The following is a 27,344-nucleotide window of genomic DNA, read 5'->3' as shown; positions in this document are numbered from 1 at the left end:
GTTCATTTTGCTTGTTTAAGCAGGGCTGAAAATAGGCTGAAAATCCCCATCTATTTCTAGTCCACTTCAGAGGGCCAGTACTGAGATATTGCCATGCCACCGACTGCCCTGCAGCCCAGAGCAAATGGTGTAGGAAGAACAGCTTTAACAAGGACACTATGGCCTAGAAGGTGTGAGGGAGGAAGTCTTAGGTTTTGCCTGAAGCAAAATCTGCAACAGGTGAAAGTGTATGCTGCAGAGGAAGGGGAAGTGTATGGTGAGGCAACACAGGTTGTAGCAAGGTGCAGGAGTGTCTTAGCACACAGAGTGGGAGAAGGGTAGGCAGCAGAGCAACGTGGGTGTCAGCGGTGTGTGTCAAAGTGTCTGGAGCTCAGTGGGTGGAGGAAGGAAACAAACGGGAGTAGAAACTTGTGAGAGTTCACAGAGAGCAGGATGAAAGGATGCAGTGCAGTGAAGAGGATGGGAATATTTCTGTTGAACCATGTTTGCCAGACACATTTTTCCCCTCCACAGATATTTCTTGGTGGGCTTTATTTGAGAGTAAGTTTGAAGGAGTCTCCCCTGCAGCTGGTGAGAGAGGAAAGGTGAAAACGAAGTTGGGAGCCAGAAATAAAACATTTCTGAATTGGAGGAAAGAACAAAGGGGTGAGAAATGTGCAGGCAATAATGAGAACATTTTTTTTTGAAGGGGAAAATTGGAAGGTAATGGGAAAGCAGGGATCTACATCAGGAAAGACACACAGTGGTAAGATTGAATTTCTAGGTTTCTCATTTTTATTCGCCATTATAATGTGAATGGCAATTCCTATTGGAGGGAAGAAACTTCAACTTGTCTCAGCAAGGAAATGAAAAAGCTCCCTCGATTTGTTTGCATACACAAAGAATGCTTTAATGCAAGTGTGGGAAAGCAGCAGAAACATTTTGATAGTACTTTCTGTACTTTATATGTTTCAGTGAGAAGGAGTGCCTAGGGTCAGACAACTCAGTAACCATGAGCCTACAAACCCACACCTGGCTGTCTTGTGTTTTCTAAAAATGTGCTTTGTTTTTCCAATCTTTTTTATGCTGTCTTGCTAAGAAAAAAATAATGTTCTTAAAATTTATTTTGAAGTTAGTCATAAGCAAGTATAGTTTTATGCTGGCCTGCATATTCACCACTGTGGGTAAGATTAAAATGGTTGGAAATGTTTTACAGATCTGGGCTTAGCATTCGTCCTGTCATAGATAGGTGAGCGTTCACCTGGAGAGATGTGTCTTCTGTCTGAAGCCAGAGCAGGTCTGAGGCTGCCCTAATATCTCAAGTTGGCAAAGGCCTTCAAAACAGCAATAAGCCTGGCAAAATAGAAAGCACTCTGTGCTTGTGGTTGTATTCAGTTTTACTTTGTGTATGCTTTTCCTTGGCTACAGCTATGCTTCTGCAGTGTGTCTGGTATATTAGTTTTATCAGTGGGAAACTGGAGTTGGTAACCCAAATATGTGTCAGAAAAGAACATTTTATCCCAATTTGTCCTCATGCAGTCCCTATATGGTATTATGTGGAACTAGAAAGACTTTTATTTTAGCAGGTGCTAAATATGGTGTCAATGTTTGCTTACAGGCAGGGCATTATGTTTTCCTGCGCATTTCGTCTTTTTCCACTTCCAACTTTTTTCTGGGTTGGTCTGAGGGCTTTGGGACCTTGTCGTGTTTTCCCAGACACCCGTCAGTGCTATGAGGTAGTTGCTGATAAGGGGATGCAGTTACAGGAGCAGTGGAGGGCAGAGCCTGTTGAGCTGTAGCTATCCTGACCTGCCAGGAAGAGACACATATGTCCTGCCTGTGCTGCCTCATTGTCATCCCCACCATATGGTGGTGCTGGCACTTGTGGGGCTGACACCAAAGCCTCACATATGTGGGGGACTTAGGGAGACATATGTGGCTGTATGTCTGGTGCCTTCCACTGCTGTATGCCTGGGAGTTTTTCTATTCCCAGACATGTTAGGCAAAGAGCTTGTACTGCCTGGCCTTGTTCTGTGCCTATTTCTAACCCTGTACATTCATTTTTTTTTTTTTTTAAACCTCTCAAAATGTAGGTAAAGCTGGCATTCTGTTGTATCTGTAAAGATGCTGACCTAGCATCAAATGTAGTATGATGAAGTGATAAATGTTTCAAGCTTCTGGCCTTTTATCTCTGTTCTTTTTTTTTTTTTTTTTTTTTTTTTTTTTTAATGCTTCTCAAACTTAAGTGATTGAAAAGCTTTCCAGATCTGATAACTGAAAAGATTTCAAGTGAAACTTCTGGCTCCTGTCCCAGCATGAGATCATACAAAGTGATATTAGCTGAATTTGTACCAGAGTTTGAAAGGAATATGAAAACATGTTACTGTTAGTCTCTCTCATCTATTTTTCAGCTCTGCTGTGCAAACGCCTTCTCATGGGTTAACTTCTCTATAAGATTTTAAAAGCTTTCAAATTCATGTGTATATGTGTGTGTGTTTTAAGAGAAGTTAAAGTAAAAAAAAAATGCCACAGGTAACTCTTCTTCTGTGTCTGCTTGCTACAATAGGCATTGTTGAAAGCAACAGTCTGGTACATGTGTACATGCCTAATAAGGGTAAAAGTGTGTCAACTTTATGTGTTTTGTGGGTTTCCTGTACAAAATTAAAATAAGACAAATAATGCCTTCAGTTAGGCCTTTAGGTTACTGAATAAGACTGAACTTCAAGGTTGCAAAGCCAAGCAATAGGAGGCTAGAAAATTGTACAATTAAAACTACTTGTTCACTCTCTTAGTAAATATTAATTTTGATTGCCTTTAATTAGAGGATTGTGTACTATTTTTTCCCCAGAAGGTCTCTATGTCATTCATCACACAGCATGGCTAATGCTTAATGAGTGGGTTGGTTGTTGATGTTTTATTTCTCACCATTTATTGTATGGCCTTATTTACTGTGTGCTTGGCAGATGGTGCACTGAACACAGAACTATTCATTTCCTCATATAGTTTTTTATGGTGTTAACAACATATAGGGTTACTTTACCCCATATTTTTCAGGAAATCTTAATCAGGTGTGCAAAATCATATATATATATATGCATATTTAACCAAACTCTGAGCCTCAGCTGTTAGTTTTAAGGGGGAAGATGTCCAACATGGTTGCCTCAGTCTTTAATAGAGGAACAAGCAGGTTGTACTGACTCTGTATCTCACTCTTCTTTCTGTAGCAGAAGATAAGAGTGGTTCAAAGCCCATGCTGGGGCATGTTTTGTCTCCAGGACTGGAAGAATTTGGTGGAAGTATTGTAAACAGCTATAGCTTCCCTGCACCCCACACAGTGTTTGCATCGTCCTGTTGTTGTTTGCACATAGAAACATAGACTTGTGTCATTGACAATCCTCCACTGTGGTTGAAGGTAACCATGCAATACGTTTTGTCCAGCAAGCTTAGAGCATTCCCTCAGCAACCCACTCTCCAACATTCAGTGCATATTTAAGACCTAAGGGAAATGAATGAAGTTTCAAAATCTACAATAAGCTACAGGAAAAGAACACCCTTCATCTGGTTTCTGTCTTTAGGACTGTAAGCTCTTCAGGCCGGAGACCGTGCCTTCCCATATGTCGATAAAGCATTTCAAGCATTACGTTAGTATAAACACCAGTGGATGAGGTCATAATATATCAAACAACATAATTAAATCAGTGCTTTATTCACTGTCTGTGTCTCATTATGGCTGTCTCCTAGGTCACACTACAGCCTTGAAGATCGTGTAAGAACTCAAATGTTATAACAGCCCTCACAGAAACATTTGCTTTGAAGTTGATGCTACTCAAAACCAATCTGCAGAAAAATGTATTTTTGTAAAATGTGGTCCTATTTTGAAAAAGTTGTGTAAACGGGAAACATTTATTATTGATTTTTATCATAAATTGCCATGCCCGCAGACACTGATCATGTGTTTGTGATGGGTTTTCATGACTGAATAGAGGTCTGGAAGCAGTTGAGTGAATGATGTATTAGAATGGACCTTACTTTTTCAAGGGGAGCATGAGCTTAAAGTGGGACCTGCCAAGTTACCAGACATTGGGCATTGGGGTGAAACTGGGATTTTTAGAATTTAATTGATACTTCAGCTTTTGTCTGCTACTTGAAAGTGAGCTCACTTTAAACCAAAATAGGAAAATATAATAAGTAGGATCCTCCATATGCTTTCAGAGTCCTGTTACCCACACTTTAAATCTCAAGGTATATAAGCACCTATATATGTTTTACAGTGATAGATCCTTATGTGTTTTTTTATGAGGAAATAGGCTACCAATTTTGTCTGAGCAGCATGGTGCTTTGAAGTCTGAAATAATAAATGTAGATATGCACGTAAGCCTCGTGCCTCACCAAGTTTGATGCCTTAGGCATGTGTTATTGCTTACCTATGCCATAATTACTGTACACATGTAGCTACAGGAATATGCCCATATGGTTTTCCTACTGTAAACTTTCAGGTGACTTGCTAATCTAGGCCAGTGCTCGGAAGCAAGGACTGGTCCCAGTTCTTAATAATTACAAAGCTGGCATATGGACTTCAACATTAAGCCTCTCCCAGATCCACTTGAAATTGGGTTACAGTCATATTTTATCTTGCTTTTTGAATAGCAGCCTGACAGCGTGCAGAGTTACAATGTTGTTTGACATGCTCTCTCCCCATCTTGCTGGCAAGGGAAAAAGAGGCAAAGATATGTAGAGTTTATATTCTCTTTGCTTTGCCATAAACTAAGGAGACTTTTTTCTTCTGGGACTTTCCTGAATTTATTCATATTAACTGATGAATTTACTGGCATAACACATGTTCTTCCTCCCTAACTTTTATCTATTAGTCTCTAGCATCTTTCTTCAGCACCAGTAGTGAAAGCACTGATGGGTGAGTTGATGACATTTGTTACAGGCTGCTATTTGCTAAATCTGGTACTGAAAACAGGAAAGTGAAGAGAGAGCAAAGGCAACTCCTTAGTGTTCTTCATGAGGAGTGGTCTGTGGAAATTAAACATCAAAGCAGAGTTCTGTGGCTTACCCAAATGGTCGTGTTGGAGGTCTGGGGCAGCCATCAGCTAGGGCTGCCTCTGGGAGAAGTCTGCTCTCCAAACTGTGAGGAGAGGCTTGGTGGGTCCTGCTGGAGGTTGGAATTGGTGGGTCCTGATAGGTAGCTCCCCTGCTGGGAAGAGCAGCCCTCCTGGAAGGGCAGGAAGGCTGTGGGAGGGCAGAGAAAGCTACTTGCCCCAGGGCTAGAGCAGGAAATCACCTGGCTGCTGCCCAGCTACTGAAACAGCAGCAAAGAGAGGTCTGTTACCCTGCCTGCAGATGGGTGCTTCTGTGTGGCTCTGGGTGCTACAAAGGAGTTGCTTTGCTTGTACTGAGATCTAGTCTTGAGAATTGTGCTGTGCCCCGCTTTTTTGAGTTTTCTTTGATAAAAACAGCTGGCCAGTGGTTGATAAAAATATTTTTGAGAGAAAAAAAGTATAAAAGACTCTAGTCTAAAATTTCCGTCATCTTCAAAAAATGCCTTTAATCTTATTATATTTTGTCAGTGGCTTGAATGTTGACTGGTTAGTCACTTGGTAAGCCTCCGAATAAAAAGAATATACACTATTGTTGGTTTTACACCTTTTCTATGTCCTTGTTCACTTTTCATTGTTTCACTGATACTATTATTATTTTTTTTTAATACCCAGTCAGAGTAAAACAAATGTGGTAAACTCTAATTTAGAGGTGTTAGCAAGGGCTGGCTCATGCTGATAAAAGGGTCAGCCAGGCTTTGCCGGTTCTTTATTATAATCCACTACCCACTGTGGTTTAGCCTCTCTGAATATTACTCTCCTGTTATACTTGCTATCATCTCTGTGCAGATTATAGCTTAATACTTGCAAATGACCTAAATATAATGAACAGCAAGCCAGAAAAACTCTAAAAGCATACCCTATGAGAAGACGAGGGCAATACTAGCAAACTTGTTTTTCTTAGGACTAGTGTGAACAAGTGTTGGGTGTAAAGAAAAAAAAAATGCTTTTTTTTTTTTTTTTTTTTTTTCCCCCCTCGTTGCAGTGACACAATTCTCATTTCTGTTTGCAGTCATCTAGTCAAGCTAATTCTCATTTCTGTTTGCAATCATCTAAGCGAGTGTTTAGGTGTGTTAAGTGGCAGGGCCTATATGTCCATGCACAGCTCGCTGTGCCGCAGATACGAAGCAACACACAGCTTTCAAGTGGGAGCCATCTCAGAGCACAGGCAGAGCAAGCTCAGGTCTGCCTGTACCTGCCTTTGTGCAGAGATCTTGAGAAGAAACCAGAGGCACCCATTTTCTCTTTATTACTGCATTGTACCAGAGGCAACTACTCTAATTAAAATTTGTAGTTAGCATTGGTTTGATATCCCTCCTGTAAATTTCAGTCATGTTAAGACTTCCTCATGGTGGTGGAGAGGTGTGGAGCAGAGTCATGGAGAAGCCAAACAGCACAAACATGAGTGCTTGCGTAACCCACTGTGGCAGCCCTACCTCCGTCTTCCATAAGGGTTGTTAAGAAATTACCTGCGACTCTTGGTACAAGGAAAATTACTAAACAGCTTAAAAGATAATGTGACTAATACTGTGTAGAGGAGGAGAAAAGGGCTGTCTTTCTGTCTGGTGTTGCAAGAGGTACGAGTCACATCCTGCTCTCTGCCACACTGGGAGGGAAAGGTGCTTGACCAGGCTCACCACAGCCTTGCTGCTTCTGCCCATTCCCCAGTGTGCTGTTTCCCATAGGTTTGAGCTAGTGGAAAAAGCTGAAAATCCATATAACATGGATGGTAAGGTGAAGAAATTAATGTTTTAATGAAGGTGCTAAAGGATGGTATTGTATGGATGGTATTGTCTTATGCTTAGAAAAACAGAAACCTGGAAGACTACTAGTTTTCTGAATAGGTCTGTTTTTCCTTCTCAGTCGCTTAGTTGTTCATTTGCTTTTGCTATCCTGGTGGCTACTAAAATGCTGTGCCAGGGTACTGTCTTCTGTTTGCTTTTAGAAGCTGTAAGACTGAAAAGTTCTTCCCTCCAAGTGTTTGTTTGCTGTCCTGTACTGGGTTGTTTCCATCACTGCAGTTAGTTGAAGGAAGAACACTACGTTCATTTCCTTTCAGGGACCAGAGGAATTGATTGCATAGGAGATACGGTCTGGTGTGTATCTACCTTTTCCCACATATAAAACCGTTTTTCTCATGGGAAGGTTGGTGTTTAAGACGAGGGTCTGGATGTGATCTCTCTGTTGGACATGACATTGCAGCCCATGTATGGGAAAGAGGAGCAGGGTGGCACTACGTTCAGAGTTTGGCACCCGTGTCAAGCTTCCCCTCACACTATATTTGACCTGAAATGAGTAGCTGATATGATATCACCATGGGTGTTGCCAGACTTTTCGTCTTTAAGTATTAATTTTTGGGAAAAAATAACAAATATTTTCTTTTTAAACAGAAAGAGAAAGCCCAAGAGGATCTTGGCTGGCTCTGCATGCCCTATAGGTATGTCTGATTGTTTTTGATGAGTGAGGCATTGTCCTCCTGTTTACCTCTCTCAAAGGAAGTGTCTGTTGACACAGTCTGTGTTTCAATAATCTTTATTATACAATGCTCTGGGAAGCCTTCAGGGCAAGACAAGCTGGCCCTAAAAGCATCTCCTTAGTCACAAAGTGAGATGGCCACAGCCAGACGCCCACGGCTCACATTGCTTTATTCACCGAGATCTCCGCACCAGTAATGCTGGATCTCGTGGCAGCTCCCACTGCCTTCATTTGGAACAGTGCAAGAGGCTGTGGCTCTCCTGACAGCTGCCATGCTTCTGTGTGGTACCTGGCAGGGGCTGGGATTTTGGTGCATCTTCAGTGTGGGTGCTGTGTGGTGCAGATGGGCATGGAGGGGTTGTGGAGGTGATTGTTCTCCCTTGCCTTTGGCCTGGTTTTCCCCTCCCTCTCCTCCAACCCACATGTTTTCTGCACGCCCTCAGACTGAAGGAGTTTACAAGTCAGGGCTGAACTGTTGGAGGTGAGCAAACACCGGATGATTTGCGTGACGTTGTGACAGGATAATGAATTATTTCGTGCTCTTGTAAACCTGAATACACGGAGCTGGCTTTGGTTTGCATCAATGTGATGTTTTCCTTTAATGCTTAACAATAAGTTGTAGGTAAATGCCTTTCTGGGCGTATCATTTCTGAGCAAGTAAAAATCCCACTATCAGCAGAGCATCCTGCTCTTTTGTTCTCCTGGGCCCCAGGAGCGCTCTGAGCCTGACCAGCCATGTTGCCTCCTTGAGGCATCTCTTCCAGATCCGTGTGGCTGCCTGACAGCTCTGAGCATCTGTGCTCCCACACCTTTCAAAGCAGGAATGATTTTACAATGTCTAGAGAGAGAGAGACAGTTAGAAACCTGCCTCCCTCAAGACGTCTGTAGTCCCAACATGATGCTTAGCTTTAGCATCAGCTGCTTGCACTGCAAGATAGCTGTATTCTCAGTTAAAAACCCAGGAAGGCTAGAAGTGAAGAAACAAGGTATGAGTGACCCAGTTGTCAAGTGTAAGGTACTTCTTGTAGGGCACGGGGAGCTGCCTAACAGCTAATTATTTTAATTGATGTTTGAATACTTTGCAGGGTCATGCATTAATGATGAAAGCAGCTTATGCCTTCCTTACAGCCAAAGATTTTAAGGGCCAAATTCACTGCGAATATAAAGAGTGGTGCAAATTATATGTTGGAGCCCAATTGTTCCCCTGCAGGCTATAAACAACTCCTATTTTTTGTCACTAGGGGTTATTTGTCTCCTGTGGGAGAGACTATAGTCTGTGGTATAGCTGACCAGAAAATGGTTGTTAGTGATAAAGCAGTGTAATTTGCATTGATTTATTATTCATTGGCTGTACAGAATGAATGCAGTTTACCCAGCAAGAGGAATTGTCACCAAATTCTTTTGTCACTTAAACAAATGTCCCTGCTGAGTTTAACTGAGATGTGCTATTGTAACAGAGTGGAGTTTATCACACACTTTCCAGCTTGTAACTCTATGAAATCTGAATCAGACTTCAGTAAGAGTTGACTGCAAGCTGAATTTTGCTCTGTCCAAATAAGGATCGATGATAAGAAGTATATGTACACAAGGAAAAACTAAATGCACTTCCCTGAATTTGTCCAAATTCCCTGCCATCCAATTACATGTACATCCTGCTTTAGAAGCTCTAGTGCTTTATATCTAGCATTATGTGTCTAAAATAATAGATCTTCCTTGGCTACAGGGAAGATGGATTTGTGTTTGCTGTGGAAAAACTAGGATAAAGATCATCCTTGTAAGGTGTTCTTCTGAAAGGGTTAATTTTAGTTCTTACAGACATTATGAGACGTGTTAGGATTGACATAGGCATGATATTTCCAAGTGTATTTTGGTATTGGTGTTCCTCTGAAAACTGCAGCTCTTGGAAGAAAATGATTTGGTAAAGACTGCTTGTGGGGTTGCTCTCTCCCTCTTGCTCCACACTTTCTTTTAAGGCAGCCTTCTGTTTCCAGTGGGTTTAGAAGGAAATCTGGAAACGTGAATCAAATGCTATTTCAAACTCAAAAATTAGAAAGCATAACAAAAAAGGAAGAATGTCTCTAATAAGAATTATTTTTAAGTCAGTCTGGGGGGGGGGGGGGGGTTGTTTTATACTCAATTTATTTTTAAGACTGTGTGTCTGTGGCAGTGCTAAAGCTTGACTACTGTTACAGGTGTTGAAATGTCCCTTCTAGAGCTATTGGTGTCACTGATTTCATGCCTGGAGCATGCAGAATTGGTGCTGTATGGTCTTATGGTCTTCAGCAATGGTTGCTGAGAGCACAGACCTGTCTGCTTGTTAGTGCAGCTACACTGACAGCTCAGCAGGCCACCTTCCACCCCAGTTCTTCAGATGCAGACTTGCCAGCCTGGGGGGTGCTGGTGCAGGTCTCAGACTGGGATGTTTTGGCACCCCTGGCATGTGAGGGGACTGCCACCAACCATTTGGCCACCTCTATGGGTTCCTGACCCTGCTTCCTCAGCCCTCTCCTTGGGGTCAAGGTGACACCATGTTGCACTGACAGTTCTCCAGCTCTGAGGTGATTTGGGTCACAATAAAACTGGTAGTAACATAAGAGGTAAAGCAACACTGGAGGAAATCCTCAGAGGCTTTCTAATGTTTCATTTTGTTTTGTGCATTGGCTTACCATCAGCCTTCCTCAAGGAGACCTGGCTGTGATCAGCCTTTGAACAAACACTGTGTGTCGTGCCATGGGCCATCATTTTTCACAGACTGGGATGAACTTGTAGGAAGGAGTACCATAAACTATAAATCACTCTTTTATAGACTAGTTTATTTGGCAAAATCTGAATAAAATAAGAAATTTGGAACTTAAGTCTTCTCCAAAAGGAGCATGTATGTCCTATCCATTTAAAGCAGAACTGTTTTGTAGCATATTCCTTCAGATTTTTTGTTAAAGGTTAGCAAAATTGTTTAGACAGCTCTGGTGGCTGCACATCAATCTGCTGTAACCAGCTGATTAATGCAACTGATTAATGCAACTGATTTCTGCAGTGAATTTCTCTAATCACTTCTTATTTACAAACTGGAATGGTTTTGTTTAAAGCAGCTATGCTGAGTATTCATCCATCTTAAAATTTAATTCCTTGAGTGAAGTAAGTTTAGGAAACACAAATTTAATGAACCTCTTAATGACACCCAGTGCCCCATAAAAGAAGAGGTCTTATGCAAATTTTCTGGTAGTGTTAATCCCCCTTGCCATCTCTTACAGCCAAAGTAAGAGAATAAATTTTTCTTCAAGCAAATAAAGAAGAAATCATAGTGAGTGTAGGCAAATACTCCAAAGTCTACAAGGAAGTGTGCTGGAAGCCAAGAGACTATGGATTTCCATTATCCAAGCTACTGACAGGTAATTTGAAATAATCTACAGATTTTTATTTTATTTTTTAAAATTTATTTAGACATCATAGTCTTACTCTACTGGAAAATACAGGGGGATCCTACTTTAGAAAAGGAGTAAAACTATATAATCCTTTTTCAAGCAGAGTTAGGCACTGTGCTGTTGTCTCTGCTGTGATACTTTCAGCTTCTTTACAGAGTGCAAGTGCTGCATCCTTCTCTGTTTTTATTCTGTTGGTGAACATCATACTAACTGCTAGTACATAATCTGTTGCCAGTGGTAAGTATAAGAAATATTTAGCAGTGCAGTCCTAGCCACTTTCAACATGCTGTGAAGGATTTTTCTTACTACAGGAAACTCAGTTTGACAAATGTGCCCAGGAATTGGGATGAAGGAGTAAAAGCAAAGTCTATACATTTCATAGTCCAGTCAGTAAGCCCTATTGTATTGTTGCTTGGCAGAAAATGAGTCTCCAAGAAGGTTTTAAATGGTCAGTTGGTCCGTTATATAGCATGTTGTGTCATACAAAGCAGGTTTAACTGAGGAAAAAAAAAATTAAAAAATCTAAATTGTTACTTGAAGGTTTAATGCAGTCATTAAGGGCCACCAATAATCTGTTAGTCATCTACAGCAGTCACCATGCCTACTATTTTATTTTGTGAAACAGGCATATTCTCCCTGCACTTTTGTGACAGACTCTTTTTTGGTTTCTTTCTGTTACCATATGTATCTTTGGCAGGATATTCTTCTGTTCTGCAAGTTTCCCTTTGTTCTTTGTACCTCACCACTAGGTAAGGTACACTCATTACACTTAACCACTCATTTTATGAGGTCACAATCAAGCTTTCTATCTTGATGGCTCAGATATGTTTGTACTTGAATCCCTTGTTGGAGCAAAATCTCTGACATTTCCAGGTAGTGGTCTCACCATTTTTCTGCACTTACTGGACAGAACTCCAGTCTGTGACATCACCTTCAGTTTGGCTTTTCTTTTAGTTTCTCTCACAAAAGTTATCTGATGTTTTCAGATTCTTGTAGACTTCTGAAGAAGCATTTCTTATCTGTGTGTACCACTAAAACTCTTGCTCAGTCCTTCATCACCGTATTCCCCTCTGTCTGCCAAGTTACTTTCTTCAGGCTTTGATATGTGCTCTTTGTCCTGTTAATGGCGCTTTAGATTGCTCCTACAAAAGATACTCCAAACATATCACTATTAAATTTACCCTTTTCCTGATAGAATTCCCTTTACTTTTCATTGCCTTAAACAAAAATCAACTTTACTTTAAAATGACTGAATAGTCTACCTCTGCTCTACCTGTAGTTCATAGTTTTTGGAGGCAGACTCTGCTCTTCATAAGCCTCTAGCACCCACCTCCTTCTCTTGTTATATTTCTAGGATTCTACGATTTCTAAGCAGCGTATCTGTGCTTTTTGTGCTTTTGCTCTTTCTTTGGAAAAACAAACAAACAAAACAAACCAACAAAAAAATGAGGATATGAAAATCTCTTCCCAGTTCCACTTTTGCCATGATTTCTGCAGGAAGTTTAGTCGCTAGAGATCAGAATTCATCCTGTCCCTAAAGGAGGCATGTAGGTTCCTCCCATAATAGGTGGGAGGAAAGCTTGGGCTGTGTTTCTGGTATCCATTCAAGAAAAGAGACTATTTCTTAAGGGATGGTCTACATCACTCTGTGGGTTAGTAGTGGGTTAGTAGTCTTTGATACTGAGTTTGTTACAGCAGCTAAATATGTTAAGAAATGACAGGAAAAGATCTGAAGATGATCATACAATATTCATGCCCTCTCCTGAGTGTGCAGGAAATAGAAAAGGCAGAAGATACAATAACGAGTAATGGAAAGAGAGTAAGGAAAAAAGAAAGTGATAGAAGTGGTAGGGATGTTAATCAGATCAACAGGACGGTTAATAAAAGGTTTGTGCTTAGCCCAACAAGGCAGTTGTGGTCAGTTAGAAAAAAGGAAAGGGTTTGGGCTTAAATACTGGGTTGATAGGATGGAGGAATCCAGAATACCTGTGAAAACAAATATTGTAGAGAACAATAGACACATAACAAAACAATAGTCTTACTGGAAAAGTAGTACTGAATAAATTTCTGTGTTCAGGAAGAACAGAAATAGAAGGTAATAGGCTGTGTGTATGAACAATATGAAAGATCATTAAAAAAAAAAACAAAAACAAAAACAAAAAAAAACACGCACAGAAACACTCCAACAGGAAAGGACATCCTGAATAGAAGAATATCTGGTTTGGTTTTAGCAACTAATGATGAGATCATAGAAGAGCTAGTCATGAGAAATAACTTCAGACCAAATGATCAGAAATTGATTTAATTAAAATGAAGGGAAGATTAAAAGGATGTCCTTAATTAAAAGTTGTCTTTGAAAGATAGCAAACTAGAGTCTGTCAAACTGCAAGCAAGGCATGTGGGCTGCACTGGGGAGGCCAGGGACTTGAACAGTGCAAAAATTTGGAGTTTTTGCAAGTACACAAGTAGTCTGTTTTTTTTTTTTTTGTCCCAAAGAAGAATAAAAAGTTATGAGGAAAGTGTGAAAATTAGACTTGCCAGTATTCAGGCTAAATGAAAAATTGCAAGTAATGTTTAGACACACAGGAAAAGGACACACATCAGCCGTGTAAACAAATTCCAAACAGCAAGAGGGCTACTATATAATGGTGCTGCTTGTTCAGGGATCAAGCATAATTTAGATGCAGCCTTAGTGTAAAAAATACCACCCCCACAGCCCTGTCCCACAGACAAACCAGCCACCCCCCAAAAAACAAACCCTCATGATGTCCATCAGGACAAAAATCTGAATGTGGCAGAAGCAAAGCTTGAGTGTGTTAGTGTTCCTGAATTGTGCAGAAATAGGTAACCAGCCTTTGTAACTGCTCACTTGAAAACTGAAGGTGTGACAGGAAGCATTTTTCACAAATCCTTCAACACCTGTTGTCCACCTCTAGGCTGTATGATTTACACTTGATAGTGTCACTTATCTGCAACTATCAGCTATCTGTAGTTCTGTGTTGTCACACTGCTTGGTGTTGTGGATTCTTGAAGATGGCTACGTCAATTTGGGAAGGTTCAAAGTATATAAAACTTGGAGAAAAGTTAAAAAGGGGGTGTAAAAATAACTTTATTTGTGGTGCCATGTTAGGAAATTATTTGCAGGGTTCAGTTAGGGGTTTTCTGACTGAGCGAAGAAGGGAAGATAAATTCAGCAGTTGTACATTTTGTGACCTGATATAAGGCAGTGGTATTTTTGGGACACTCAAGGGGAGAATGTTGTCAGACTGGTTATGATAAAGCACTGAGTGAGAGATTTAAGCTTCTGAGATTAGAAGAAAGGGATTGAAAGAGAGCAGATGGATGTCGTACTCAGGAGAGAAGGAAATATCACAAGTGATCTTGAATCTTCTGTTGTGTAAGCATTGAAATCCCAAAGTTTACAGCAGGAGAGGAGGAAGTTTTGGAGGGAAGGTGTTTGGTATGAGAACAAGATAATTTATGTTGGTGACAAAGTGTAAAACTTGAAAATCTGGGAATAAAATGAGACATGTACGAGTGCAAAGGAAATGTCTTAGAAGGGGAAGAGTTGTCTGATGATGTGGTCTCATGAATTGCTTGATCTGATACAAGGCTGCTGGCCAGAGTAGATAGATCTTGTTGAGAAGAAGTGTGCTGGGGCAGAGCCTTCCAGGTTCAAAAGTGCCCACTGATACTATGGGCCAACCACAGCAAAGAACAGTCATGGACAGGAAAAAAATTGAACCAATTTGAAAGTTCATGGAGGATGAGATGTCAGAGCAGGGATGATCAGCAATATCTAAAGAACCAGAAGGGCCAGCCTAGAGGAAGATCGAGGGATCTCCTTGAAAAAGATAGGGATCTGATCTTGCAGACAGCAGAAAAGGGGACAGAGTGAGAAGACAGAGAGGTAAGCAGAGACCGAACTTTAGTGAAACAGAAGTGTCCAGCTGAAGACAAATGGAAAAGACTCCAAAATTACGGATGAATAAAGGTAAGTGTTCTGCAGGCTCTGTATTAGCATACTGCTACATATTAGACATTAGCATACTGTTCTTTTTGGTAGGAATTAGCAAAGAGCAGTGAGAAAATTCAGTTGCAAAAGTGAGCTGTTTCATACGTAATGAAAAAAAAAATCAGCCAAATCAACTTGTTCTAAAGTTAAAGTGATTTGAAGCAGCAGCATGCTACCGCCGTCCTTTTCCTCTTCCTACCCCCAGACAGCAGGGCCCAGTGCCGACGTGTGCTGGTGTTAGGGTGTCTGCTGCAGACGGAAATCGCTGAGCTCTGGAAGGAGCGCGATGCATCCAGGCTTCAGGGGCAGCACAACCTAATTGTCTGGCTCTGGTCCAGCCGCTGATTGACCCAATAAACTCTAATGAATCTGGATTCCTGCAGTCTGATTTGCTTCCTCTCTCCATGATGTGCCTTTCTCAGTCCACGAGGAGCTGAAACCTGAGTGCTGGCTTTGACAAAGGGAGTGTGAGAGGGGGGAAGGAGGGGAAGAAAAGGCAGATAACAGCCGAATGTAATCAGTGTTTTATTACCATCCCCAGGAAGTGGGAACGGCTTTAAAAAAAAAAAAAAAAAAAAAGGAAAAAAAAAAGTAGTAGGTTGGAGCAAGGAAAGTTAATTATGGTGAGGTTATTTGACAGGAAATTACAAAATACAAACAGACAGAAGAAACACATTTTAAAACAGGGTAGGAAATCTCAAGTTACTTCACTGTGTATATTCAAAACCCCCAAAGCAAAGGCTGAAAATAGCAGTTTAAACAAACGCTATCTTATCTGATAAAGGCATTTCAGTCACAAAAGGAAATTTATATATTGGGTTGACAGTCTTAAAATAAACTGATTGTCTTGATAACACCATAGATTTAATTGTGGGAAAAATTGGGTTCATTTGTATGGCCTGCAGATGCAGTAAATTCCCATGTAATTTCATTTCTTTTCTTTCTTTGTATATTTCTTGTCTTCTAAGCAGTGTTTATCAGTGTTTTCCAGAAATTGTAAAGGTAGATTTATGCATATAGGATGAGACTGATAAATATGTGCATATTTTAAAGACTTCCATGCAGAACAGATACAATTCATTTCCTATGCTACTGTATGGAAGCATATTAAGGGTACTTCAGCAAGTTAACCAGATTCAGAAGGATTTTGGCAGAAATGTACTGCTTTGGGATGAAGATAGAATTTCCAGTACTCGTGACCAGAAATATTATTTTATTCATTTCATTGTTAGTATGCTTACAATATGCTCTTGAACATGTGGTGTGTTTTTTCACTTTCTGTGAGGAAAGGAAACTCTTTTGCTAAGGAGAGCAGAAACTGTTTGCTAGCCTAGTTCTTTTGTAACCTTGCTGTAGGTACCAAAGCTGCAAAGAACAGTAAGGAAGAGCTTGCCACTACCTGGACTGTCACTGTGTCTTTTGTTGTGAACAAAATTCTCTAAAAGAAAGATGCTGAGATACTGAGATTTTGTTTTGTTTTGCTCTTTTAGCAAATCCTTTATTTCTAGCATACCCCTTACCATTCTTCTTTGAAGCTTACATCTGTATAGATATCTGTGGCCTTATAGTGAAATAGAATAGATATTATCAGGACTGTACAATTTGATTTGCTTGCAGGGAGGGAGCAAAGAAAATAGAGAAAATAACTGAGTTGTATAGGTGATATATTAGATTATTTCTGTGTGAACAGAATAGACTTAGAATACTGTGGGACAAACATCTTGCTTGCTTATGACTCAAGTAGTAACAAAAGTAAGTAAATGGCATTAAGAGGTTTAAAGGGACACCTGCCTGGCTGCTATGGCTTCAGACTTAGTTTGTGTTCCTCTCTTAGAGCTCATCAGACTGCATATCTAGCTGTTGTGATGCACTAGGCACATCTGTGGCTTGTTCCCAACCCTCTCTCCCCTTCCCCACCCCTCCACACTCCCCACAGTTAATTTGTCTGTTGTGCCTGTGACTCACTATTGCTAACACTGTTGAACCTTCAAAATCTGTGAACACAATGAAGAAAGGTGCGCATTTAATGTAAATTAGGGGTAGGTAATGCTTCTTGTTGTCTTGAGATGCAGCTTGACATTCTCATGTCACCTGTACTTAGAACTCCCAGTTTTGTAGGTGATCCAGGTATACTTGGAGGTCTCTTGGAGATTACTTAGAATTATCTGGCCTCGTGGGACACTTCACAGGACTCAGAGGGTATCACTTCAGTGTAGTATAAAGATGACTTCACATCAACTTGCATTCATAAGTGTTGACTAAAAGGCCCAGTTTTAAAGTACAAAATCTTGTTAGCAGTCCTTCAAAACTGTCAAGATCTGATGAGTCCATAAGGATTTTTGCTATTTAACAAAGAAATATCATTTGTCTGTGGACCAAGAGGATTGGGTTGCATAAATATTCTGTACTTGTGATCATTGTATTTTATACTTGAAATAAACTGAAGTGAAAGTTGTTCAGGAAATAAGTTGATTTTTTTTTTTAATTATTTTTTTTTCTGGTCTCATTTATGTCTCATTTAAATGATCAACTACTTTAAAGGGATTTCATAACTCAGCTGGGGGAGTTCACAAGGGAAAATTGTGGGAGGAAGGTAGTTTCCTCCTTAATAAGAGAGAGTGTTGATGACAATAAGAGCTGCTAATCTAAATCAGTAATTTTTTTTTTAAGTGAAAAACAGAAACTAATAGCAAGTAAAATAAGAACTAGAACAAAAATGTCTTTCTGAAAGTTGCATATCGAGACTATGGAAAAACTGGGAGTAGTTTCCTGACTGACTCATTTTTTTTATTTTTATTTTTTTCTGAAACAATCTACAGTTAGTCCCTGATACATTTCTGAAAGGAACATAAATGTTGTATGGTAACAAAAGGAGATCAATAAAATGAAGTGTGCTATAGTCAGCTTTCCAGAATGCTGCTGTAAGTATTGGAAACTTGCGCATTTTCCCACCTGTTTCTTTTTTTCAGCAGCAATAAATACAATGCCTGCACTGACAAGCTGATAGAAGATTTTCTTAAGGTTATATAGCAAGTTTCAAAATTAACATCTCTAAAGAGCCCTGATATCATTTAAAAATAGCTGGCTATTACTGTGAAGTGTCTTTTATAATCAGCTTTCCCTTTTCTTTTTAAAATGGATGTACATGTGAATTAAACTTAAGGAATTGCCTTCATTACAGATAATCATAATGATACATTATTTTGATCCTGTCTTACTGCTATTTTATAGGTTATTTTATGTATACTGAAAATGGAAGATAAAGCTATGAAGATGTGAAGTTATGGCCTTAGAACAATCCTTAACACAGGCTGATGCTGTGTCTAGGTAGCAAGCAAGTGCTTTACTGTGTATGCATTAATGTGGTTGTAATTTATGTAACTTAAGGAGAAATGGACAAAGTTAGGACAGAACCACTCTGAAAGTCTACTTTTTATTGTTTTCACCGTCATGGTGATGATCTAGTAGACAAATTTTTATTTATTTTACTTTATTTTATTGGATTTTGTTGTTGTTGTTGTTGTTTAAACTTTGAAAAGCGGGGAGAATGCTTCAGGAAGAATTGTGCTTGCTACTTTTAAAAGTTATATGCACGAAACTTGTTGTGACTGACCGGGAGTAAACAAAGGCTAGTTCAAGAATGTCTGACTTAGTCTTGCCTGGTCTTGCTGACTGGCCTCAGTTGCACCAGTTAGCTCAGTAAGTTGCCATCAACCATGTTTTCCTGGTAACAGGAGGGAGCCTCCATGTGCAGGTGACTGACTTGATATGACAGCAGACTTGAGAAGATTCAGTTCCCCTGATCGTGTTGTTCATGCCTCATCTGCTGAGAAGTGCTCCAGCCCAGAAAGGCACTTCAGCAAAGCTGAAAGACCTTTTGTTTGGATTTTGTGATTTTTAGGTCTGTGGCTGCTCTCAGTATTGTAAAACGTGGCTTATTTATTTAACTTGTATCTCTGAGTCTCTGAAACTCCACTGTGGGTAAAGTTTGAACTAATTAACCAATAACAGATGCAAACCACATTCGTATCTAAACCATATGTTATCCTTGTAGTTTATCTGTATTTGTTTCCTTTGAAAACAATGAAGCCTGAACATATATTTTGTATATATATGGTTTTAGTTTTTCTTTTTTTTTCTTTTTTCTTTTTTTTTTTTTCTCTTTTTTTATGGTTTCCAAATATAGACAGCAAAGCTGTTTGTTTCAAGGTGCTTTGAATAGAAAACCTGGCACATTTCCAGCTTCTTTTTAACCGGTCACTTTTAAAATTTAAATATGAAGCAAGTGTTCTGCAGAAGCACTCCATACAGCTTCAGTCTAGGACTGGAGTCTTTAGAGAGCGGGTGATACCTGTGATATTTGTTCCTTGTGAATATTTCTGTAGAATCTTCTTGTTTCTGTTTTACAGAAAAGAAGGTTTCTTTTGAGCACTTCCAATTTTAGAAAAAATAATGTTTGCAATAGGATAGAATTTCGTAGTGAAGCTTTGGGGACATGAGATTAAAAAAAAAAAAACAAACACGTAAATGTATTTTTAAAAATACATAATTTTCAGACCAGTCTTGGTCCAGTTTTGTTGGCCTCATTTAAATGTTAGTGGATTAGCAGTGTTAGTGCACATTCCTAATAACCAAGTTGTACTTACTGCAGGGGTCTGCATGCAGGGCCATAGTCCTGCATCTTATGATGAGACAGGGAGTTACAAGAACTAGTTTTATTTACAATTTTACTTACTGTATAAGGCAGACACGCTTCTAGAAATCTCCTTTTTATTCTCGTTTGCCCTTCTTCCATGTGAATGTTCTGCAAGTTTGGCCTGAGGGAGATAGGCTAGAAAAGAGGGTATCAAATTTTGCAGCCCTTTCTGTAGGGTGTTGATGTTGTCCCTGAACTCAGCCTGAGGGAGCCATTAGAGTGATCTGTTAGCAGCTGGAAGGGGATGAGTAAAGTTTCCTCATCTCTCTAAATCTCTAGTAGCCATGGGACCTTAGCTTACACTCCATTATAAAATTCAGTTTCAGATTTACTGTATTCAAATTTAGTAAAAAATACATGTATTTGTATAATATTAAGTAAGAGTTTTTCAAATGGTTTATAAAAATCAAGGTATATAATATTTTTAACTGCCTATAACATTTTTTTTCATTTAATAGCCCAGTGCAGAAATTGTTTTCTTATGGATCAATCTAAATATAAAAGTAGAAAATAAATATTCTAATATTTTTTCCAAATGTGCATTTTTAAATGAAGTAGATGCAAATAAATTATCCTTTCTTGTTCCCATATTTTTTAATTGTCCTACTAAAAACATGTTGAATTGCATAATATGATGGTAAAAAAGAAAGCATAGTCTAAACAGCAGACATATTATAGGGAATATATATATTTATATATGTTTTTAATGGGAAAAACACTATTGTCAAGATAAGAGTATACTAGGAAATGATTTTTAAAAGCTGAATGAAAATGCATAGTAGAACAATGAATTTGCCTTCACTATTTACAAAACTGAATTATCACAGCATGCAAATTATTTGACTTTTGAGCAGTCTTCTCTTATGTACAAATATTCTGATGTAGGTTGATACAGAGTGACAGCAAATGCAGAATTTTAGCAAAAATATAAAGTATTTTTTACATGACTTATAGCTATCAAATGCCAGTGCTGCAAATTTTATGACTGAATGTACTAAATCAGTTGGTGTTTCACACACCACAGCAGAACTGGTATTTGCTAATGTGCTTTTTGTCCACGCTTTCTTTTGCCTCAGTTAAAATTCCTTCACCTTCCTCTTCTCTCTCAAGTATAAGAGTAGGCTTTGACTTGGAGATTTTAAGTCTTCTCATAACCAGTCTGACTTATTTTTGCTGCTTTACTGTTCTTCTGAAGGGAGACTGGGGTGAAATCCTCAGGTTTGGGTTTCTTCCTTAGTTTACTCACAGGTAATGCTTGACAACATTATTCCTATTCTGAAACAAATATAGAAAGCCAGTAGTGTTTGAAATATCCCCAAGGTCTGCTAACAAGCCTAAAACTTGCAAAAATGTTGGAGTGGCATGCTCTGTTAAATAAAGGCTGAGCTGAATTTTGGATATAAGTTTGTTTCCCCAAGCAAATTTTTTTTTTTTTTTTTTTTTTTTGTTTTAAATCTAGTAAAGTCAAAGTGTCTTCTGGCTTAGTGTAATATGTAAGAGAAGAAACAGGGTAGACAATTATATGTGAAGACACAGCTACTATGAATGATATGAATTGTGATTCAGACATGAGCTAAAGTCCTGAGCAGAAAAGATTATGAAGGTGTCTCTCTTCCTTGCAGGTATGGCAGTGGTATGACCTTGACAGCTGGCCTGTAAGCTCATCAGTGGTCAGCATTTCAAACACAGCCTCTTTAAACCCATTGACTGTTAGAAATTGAAGCATCCAAGTCAACCAAAGGATAACAAATAAAGGTCAGGAAACTCTTTTTGTGGCTGTCTGAGAAAGTCTCTTGAAACTGCCTGGAATGTTTGTCTCTTAGCTGATGGTAAAAGTGGATGTATGGATGGCATGACCTGAACCAAGGTCTGGCTGGAGATGTTTACCTTGTGTAGGAAGAAGAAGTTCTAAGGAATCAAGCAGGGTGCCAGTGTAAGTCAATGTAGCCTGTTGTCTGGTATGGTAGCACCTTGTGGAGGGGGGATAGCCATGAGCTTTGTTCTACTACTGCTGTTAGTGATGAACCCCATTTTCCAGACTGTGTTGAGAGTCTTGCAAACACCAGACAAGCATCTGGGTTTGCAAGCGATGTAAGAGTATTACTGAATTCAGAGGGGCTTCTGCAGTCTTCCTAGAAAACAGTGAGGAAAAGCTGGTATTAATGAATGAAAGACTGTACAAGTCTGAGTATGGGACTGACCTGTTTTTTCTCGCTCTATCAAATTGAATTGGGTTGCAGCAACAGAGTCAGATTTTTGAAGGCATTGAAGAACAGATCTCCCAAAAACATGTTCACGGTCTGTAAGAGCCCTGTTGCAGAACTGGGAACATATTCTGGGTCACTGCCAAAAAATAGATCAGTGTTGGATTATAAGGAGCAGCCTTTTCGGTTACAGCTGCTGAACATAACATGTGTGCTGACCTGCATATGGTAAGGCTATATCCAGCTGTGTTTCTCATGGAAATATTGTGAATATTGGAATTGAAGCAGAAAACCTTCTATTTTCATAGTACAGTAATCCTGAAAGGATTTTTTCCATCAAAGCAGTTCTTTCTCCATGCCTGCTCCTTAGGAAAGTTTAACACAGTTCGGAACTGTTTTTGCTTGTAGTCAAGAAAGGTATATCCTGTGTTAAGACATCAATTTATTGGCAGACTGAATTAGATGCCATGCAGTCTGAATGCACAATTTTCTCAGTTTTAGATGATGGGAAAGGGTCAAATTGTGGAAGAAGTTGTCATAATAGAAACTGTATATACAAAACTGTATACATAGTTTTGGCATGTAGGCTTTTTAATTTTTATTTATTTTTTAATGAGGTTATATGCATTTGAGAACATTACATCTAACAAAGAAATATTAAAGGTAGCCCCTGTTGCTTAAAACTACACAGTCCCAAGCCTTTTTATTCTCCAATGGTATGCATTCTCGGCATGCTTCTAGCTCTATGGAGAGATTGAGCATGGTTTCCTTCAGACATTTATTGTCACTTGCTTTTTGCCCCTTTGGATCAAGGTTAGAAATGAGCAGGTGGTGGTGTTCCTTATTCTTCGTTTTGCCACAGCAGCTTATCTAGCTGGGGAAGATGACAGAAACATAAACCAAGCAATCTTAGCTGTGTACTAGTGGTGAAGATTGCAAATATAGCATTCTCTGAAAGCAGTGTGGCAAGAATCCTTGTGCTTCAGTGCCTCTGTTTCATGTAATTGAGTTTTTGCTGTTTACCTTTATTCATAGCTGTGCAATATATCTGCTTGTTCACTTTCCTTACACTGTGAATGTCTTTGTCTCATCATATATTATGTGCAATGTAGTTTAAAAATAGAATGTTTTCAGGGGATCATGATTGTGTTCCTTATTTTCTAGGGGCCTGCTTTGAGACCTACTGAAGCTGTCTATAATGATGTGACAAATGTAAGTATTTTGATGAAACTTAACCTTACAAATCTCTGTTTGGACGCTTGGATTTAGCAGATGCTTTAATATTTCTGTGTCATGCCCCCCCTTCTGCAAAGTGCATACAATGATATCATTGACTTCATCTCACAAAGATGATGCGAAAATGAATCCTTTAATGTTGGCAATGCATTCAGATGTCGTTGTGGTGAACACTGTAGGAAAACCCACCAGCAAATGAATAATTCATTGTTCAAATCAGGCTCTGAATAGTACACAGTAAACAAGACATGGGACTTTCACATTGTATAGTAGGAATAAGGCCAAATACTTAATAATCACTTGTTCAATTATCACTGTCCATTCAGAGTACTGAAAGAGACAGGGTCCTGTGGAAAAACCGTGGTCATGTCTTAAGGACTTTGTGTTGTACAATTGGAAAGGATGATGAAGGTAGTTGTTTTTTTCTTTTTTCATTTTTTTTATTTTTCCAAGTCACCTTCAGTATTAGTTATGTGTATCTTGGAATAAAGAAGAAGTGTGTTACACTTTCTAAATTGTGTGATCTTAGTTTATAGGTCTCTCCTTACAATGATGTGGTAGTAATTGGAATCCTAGTATTTTTTAATATTTTCAAGAATTTCCTGTCTTGCAGTGAGTCCTTTTTATAACTGTGCTTAAGAATCAAAAGAAGGGTGTAACACCCTCTCTGCAGAACAGTTTCTGGATATAATTTTTAGTTTGGATTTTATCTATTGATATGAAATGATCTTAAGAGAAGAGTTAAACTTTTGTCCTGTATACCAACTGGAAGATAAGCAGTTGTTCTTGATAGAATCACAGGTACTGGAATAGCTTGTTCCTGTGTTCAGCCTTGTGACCTTCCTTTGGGTGATAGCTCTGAATGTTTAGATTTTGAGGGTGAAAAAGAAAACAGAGAGATATTTGAAGCTACACTACAAAAAATATGTCAATAATTCAAGCTGACCGATAGCTCCTCTAGTAAACAAAGTCACCTGCAATTTTTTATAGTCCTAGAGCATATGCCATCCATAACATATAATCAATTCCACTCTGTGGATGGAACTGATGTTTTTTTCCCAAACATCTCCTTACTTCTCTAAGGTGAATCTTTAAAAGTCAATTCATGTAATTTGATCAATTTAAAATACTGAATGCACTGAGGTAATTATACCTAAATTCTTGCATTTCATTGCATCCAGTGACAAGAAAGGTATTGGCTGTAGAGATTTAAAGATAAACCATAATTTCCATGAAAACAGTAATGATTTACATTTGTCATTTTTAAATCCTCTTAACTGTTTTTGAAGTAGTCTTTGTGGAATGGTGATGTATAATTGAAAATAGAAGGCTTCATCGCTTTCTGTTGAAAGGAACAGGTGCTTGAAATCAATGAGAGTGAAACAAGGAGTTCAGTCTGCTTATCGGTCCCAGAAGATGAGTTTTATGTTTTAAAAAAGAGAGGAAAAAAAAGGGTGTGTCAGCTCAGATTTCTATATATTTATGGTAACATTTTTATTTATTTATTTATTTTTAATGTGTGGAATACAAACATTTAACAGGATGTGATCAGTCAGTACAGTGGTGATATTTATCCTGTCATCAGTTACATAATGGAGAAGAGTCCAGCACCTCCCTCTCTACTTCCCATCCTCAGGAAGGAGTAGAGAGCAATAAGGTCACCTCACAGCCTCCTTTTCTCCAACCAGACAATCCAAGTGTCCTCAGCTACTCCTCATAGGATGTGGCTTCCAGCCCTTTTACCAACTTTATTGCCCTGCTCTGGATGCTTTCAAGGGCCTTAATGCATATTTTACATTGTGGAGCCCAGAGCTGTATGCAGTATTTAAGGTGAGGTCTCACCAATGCTAAATACAGTGGGAGAATCACCTCTTTTGAGAAGCTGCCTATGCTGTGTTTGATGCACCCCAAAATGCAGTTTGCCCCTTGATTGTCAGGGCAAACATCTGGCTTGTGTTGAGCCTACTGTCAAGCAGGACTCACAGATCCCTTTCTGCAAAGCTGTTCTCCAGCCACCCATCTTCCAGTCTGTAGCTGTGCCCAGCATTACTCCATTCCAGCTGCAGAACCTGGCATTTACCTTTGCTGAATTTCATGCCATTGCTGATGGCCCAGTGCTCCAATGTATCAAGATCCCTCTGCAAGATCTCTTGTCCCTCCAGAGAGTTGGCAGCACCTCCAAGTTTAGTATTGTCAGCAAATTTACTAAGGATGTATTCAACTCCTGCCTCCAGATCATTGATAAAAATGTTGGACAGGACTGATTCTAGAGCTGAGCCCTGGGGAACACTGCTAGCGACCAGCTGCCATCCAGAAGCAGCTCCATTCACTACAATCCTTTTGAGTTTTGTTATCAATTTGATATATTATATCATAGTGAATCCAATACTTCATCAATATCACAGCCATTGGTGGATTTCAAAATTTGGAACAAAAAATGTGAGGGTATTGGAAACAACTTAAGATGATATCTGAAACTGAGAGGCAGAAGGAAGTGAATGTATAAGCACCGAAGCAACATGTACACATTTTTCTTGTGATACAAGTCAGGGTCTGAGTGAGAAGCTCTGGACTTAGAGTTCTTTGCATTTTTACTCACGGATCTCAAAGCATATTATAACTTGTGAATTAATCTTGACCACAATGTGGAAGATGATACCATGTGCTTGTTCTAAGCCAGCATGAAGAGAAATACAAATCAACTTGGCTTGCACTGCATGCCATAGTAATATCAGGAAGAGAAAGCAAAGGTCTGCTCTTGCTCTGCTGACCCAAGAATGTTAGAAAGTTCATTCATGCTCACAAAATTCTGTCTGCTGTCAACAGTACTTCTGAGCTGTGTCATTAGCCTACTTTACAGATAAAACAAGACTTTTTTTTTTTTTTTTTTTTTCCCCTGCTTTTCATTTCTTCATCCAGTAACATTTCATTTTCTTGGCCAATTATAGGGGATTTGGGCAAGGCTTGAAATGGAAGCACTAAAACTGCTATGAAATAAGTGACTAACTTGAGGAGGAAGAAATTAGTACTTTCTAAGAGACACTTGAGCTTACCAGATTTCTCTTTTGTTTGGCCTAAAAGCTTGGACAAACCTCTGAAATTCAGCTCAGGACTCGCCATGGGAGGAGCTGCCTCTGTGCCCAGCTGGGAGTTAGCTGATTAGGAAGGGATATGGGGAAAATCTCTGAAACAGTGTCACTGGGGAGACATAGAAGTGTGAAGGTGGCAAGGAGTTATAACTTGCCATAAATCAGATGGAAACTTAAGTTTGATTACTGATACTGTTTACAAAAGAACTTGGAGCTATTTTTTTCTGTCTGTAATATTACATTTAGCATACTTGGAAATGTATTGTTATAATTTTCATCAGCTGGTGAGTAAAAAAAAAAACACATTTTATTTCTAACCGTAGCCGATAAAAGCAGAAAATCATGTACAAAATTGAAGTTGAAGCCCCTTCAAGGGAATGTTTCTTTAAATAAATACATAGCAACATCTCTTACTCCAAGATTTTTTCTGTTTTAATCTTCCAAATAAGTGTCCTTTGCAGTTATGCCTTTCATCTCATGGGAACTGCCTGCTCCTTGTTTTAATCCCAAAACATCATCAAAGTTATTGGGAAAGAAGAAAAAAAAAATGCAGCCTCCAAAATAAAAGCTCAATGTAAGAAGAAAAGAATATTTTTGGGTTCAGACATTTTAACTGAATGTGTGTATGGATTGAGAATTTTTGTACTTTTTACTGAGAATTGCATGTGAAACCTATGAGGAACGTGCAGAATGATGTCTAATTTTGCTCTCCATAGGAGTTCATCAAGTAGCTATTTGGTATAGAAGGAAATCAGAAGTGCACATCAGATATGTCTCCCCAGTCCCTTTGGAAAAGAAAAATCCAGACTGCCCTTCTTCTACTCTGTAGGAAAATATGCTAACTTGGATGTTCTTCAGTCTGAGCAACCTCTCAAGGTCATCAAAGTAATTTTTCAAAGCCTTGCAGCCTTGGTATTCTTACAGATAATAGCATCAAGACCATTATCTCCTACTCTTCAATTTTTCTTTGGCTTCCTGCAATTTACATCCCATTGTCCACTAATACTTTCTGCATTCTTTAAAAATAAATCAAATAGCACTTCCTATGCTGGCTCTGGACTTAATAAAATTCAGACATACAGCATTTGGGACTTTTAAAATAACACGTTTTAATACAAAGATG

At 39.0% G+C, this 27,344-nt stretch overlaps 1 long non-coding RNA gene across 1 annotated transcript in view; it reads left to right on the top strand.

Annotated features, from left to right (window-relative positions):
* LOC309874369 overlaps positions 1–27,344 on the top strand; it is a 254,547-nt gene that overhangs the window by 136,398 nt on the left and 90,805 nt on the right. The window contains exon 5 of the long non-coding RNA XR_014316822.1: positions 23,061–23,108. This is a non-coding gene — a long non-coding RNA (uncharacterized lncRNA). The remainder of the gene's footprint in view (positions 1–23,060; positions 23,109–27,344) is intronic.

The sequence above is a fragment of the Aythya marila genome (assembly GCF_965140915.1).
Source record: "Aythya marila genome assembly, chromosome: 2".
NCBI lineage: Eukaryota > Metazoa > Chordata > Aves > Anseriformes > Anatidae > Aythya > Aythya marila.
The sequence above is the reverse complement of the archived record's forward strand: the minus strand, read 5'-3'. Positions and strand labels throughout refer to the sequence as shown.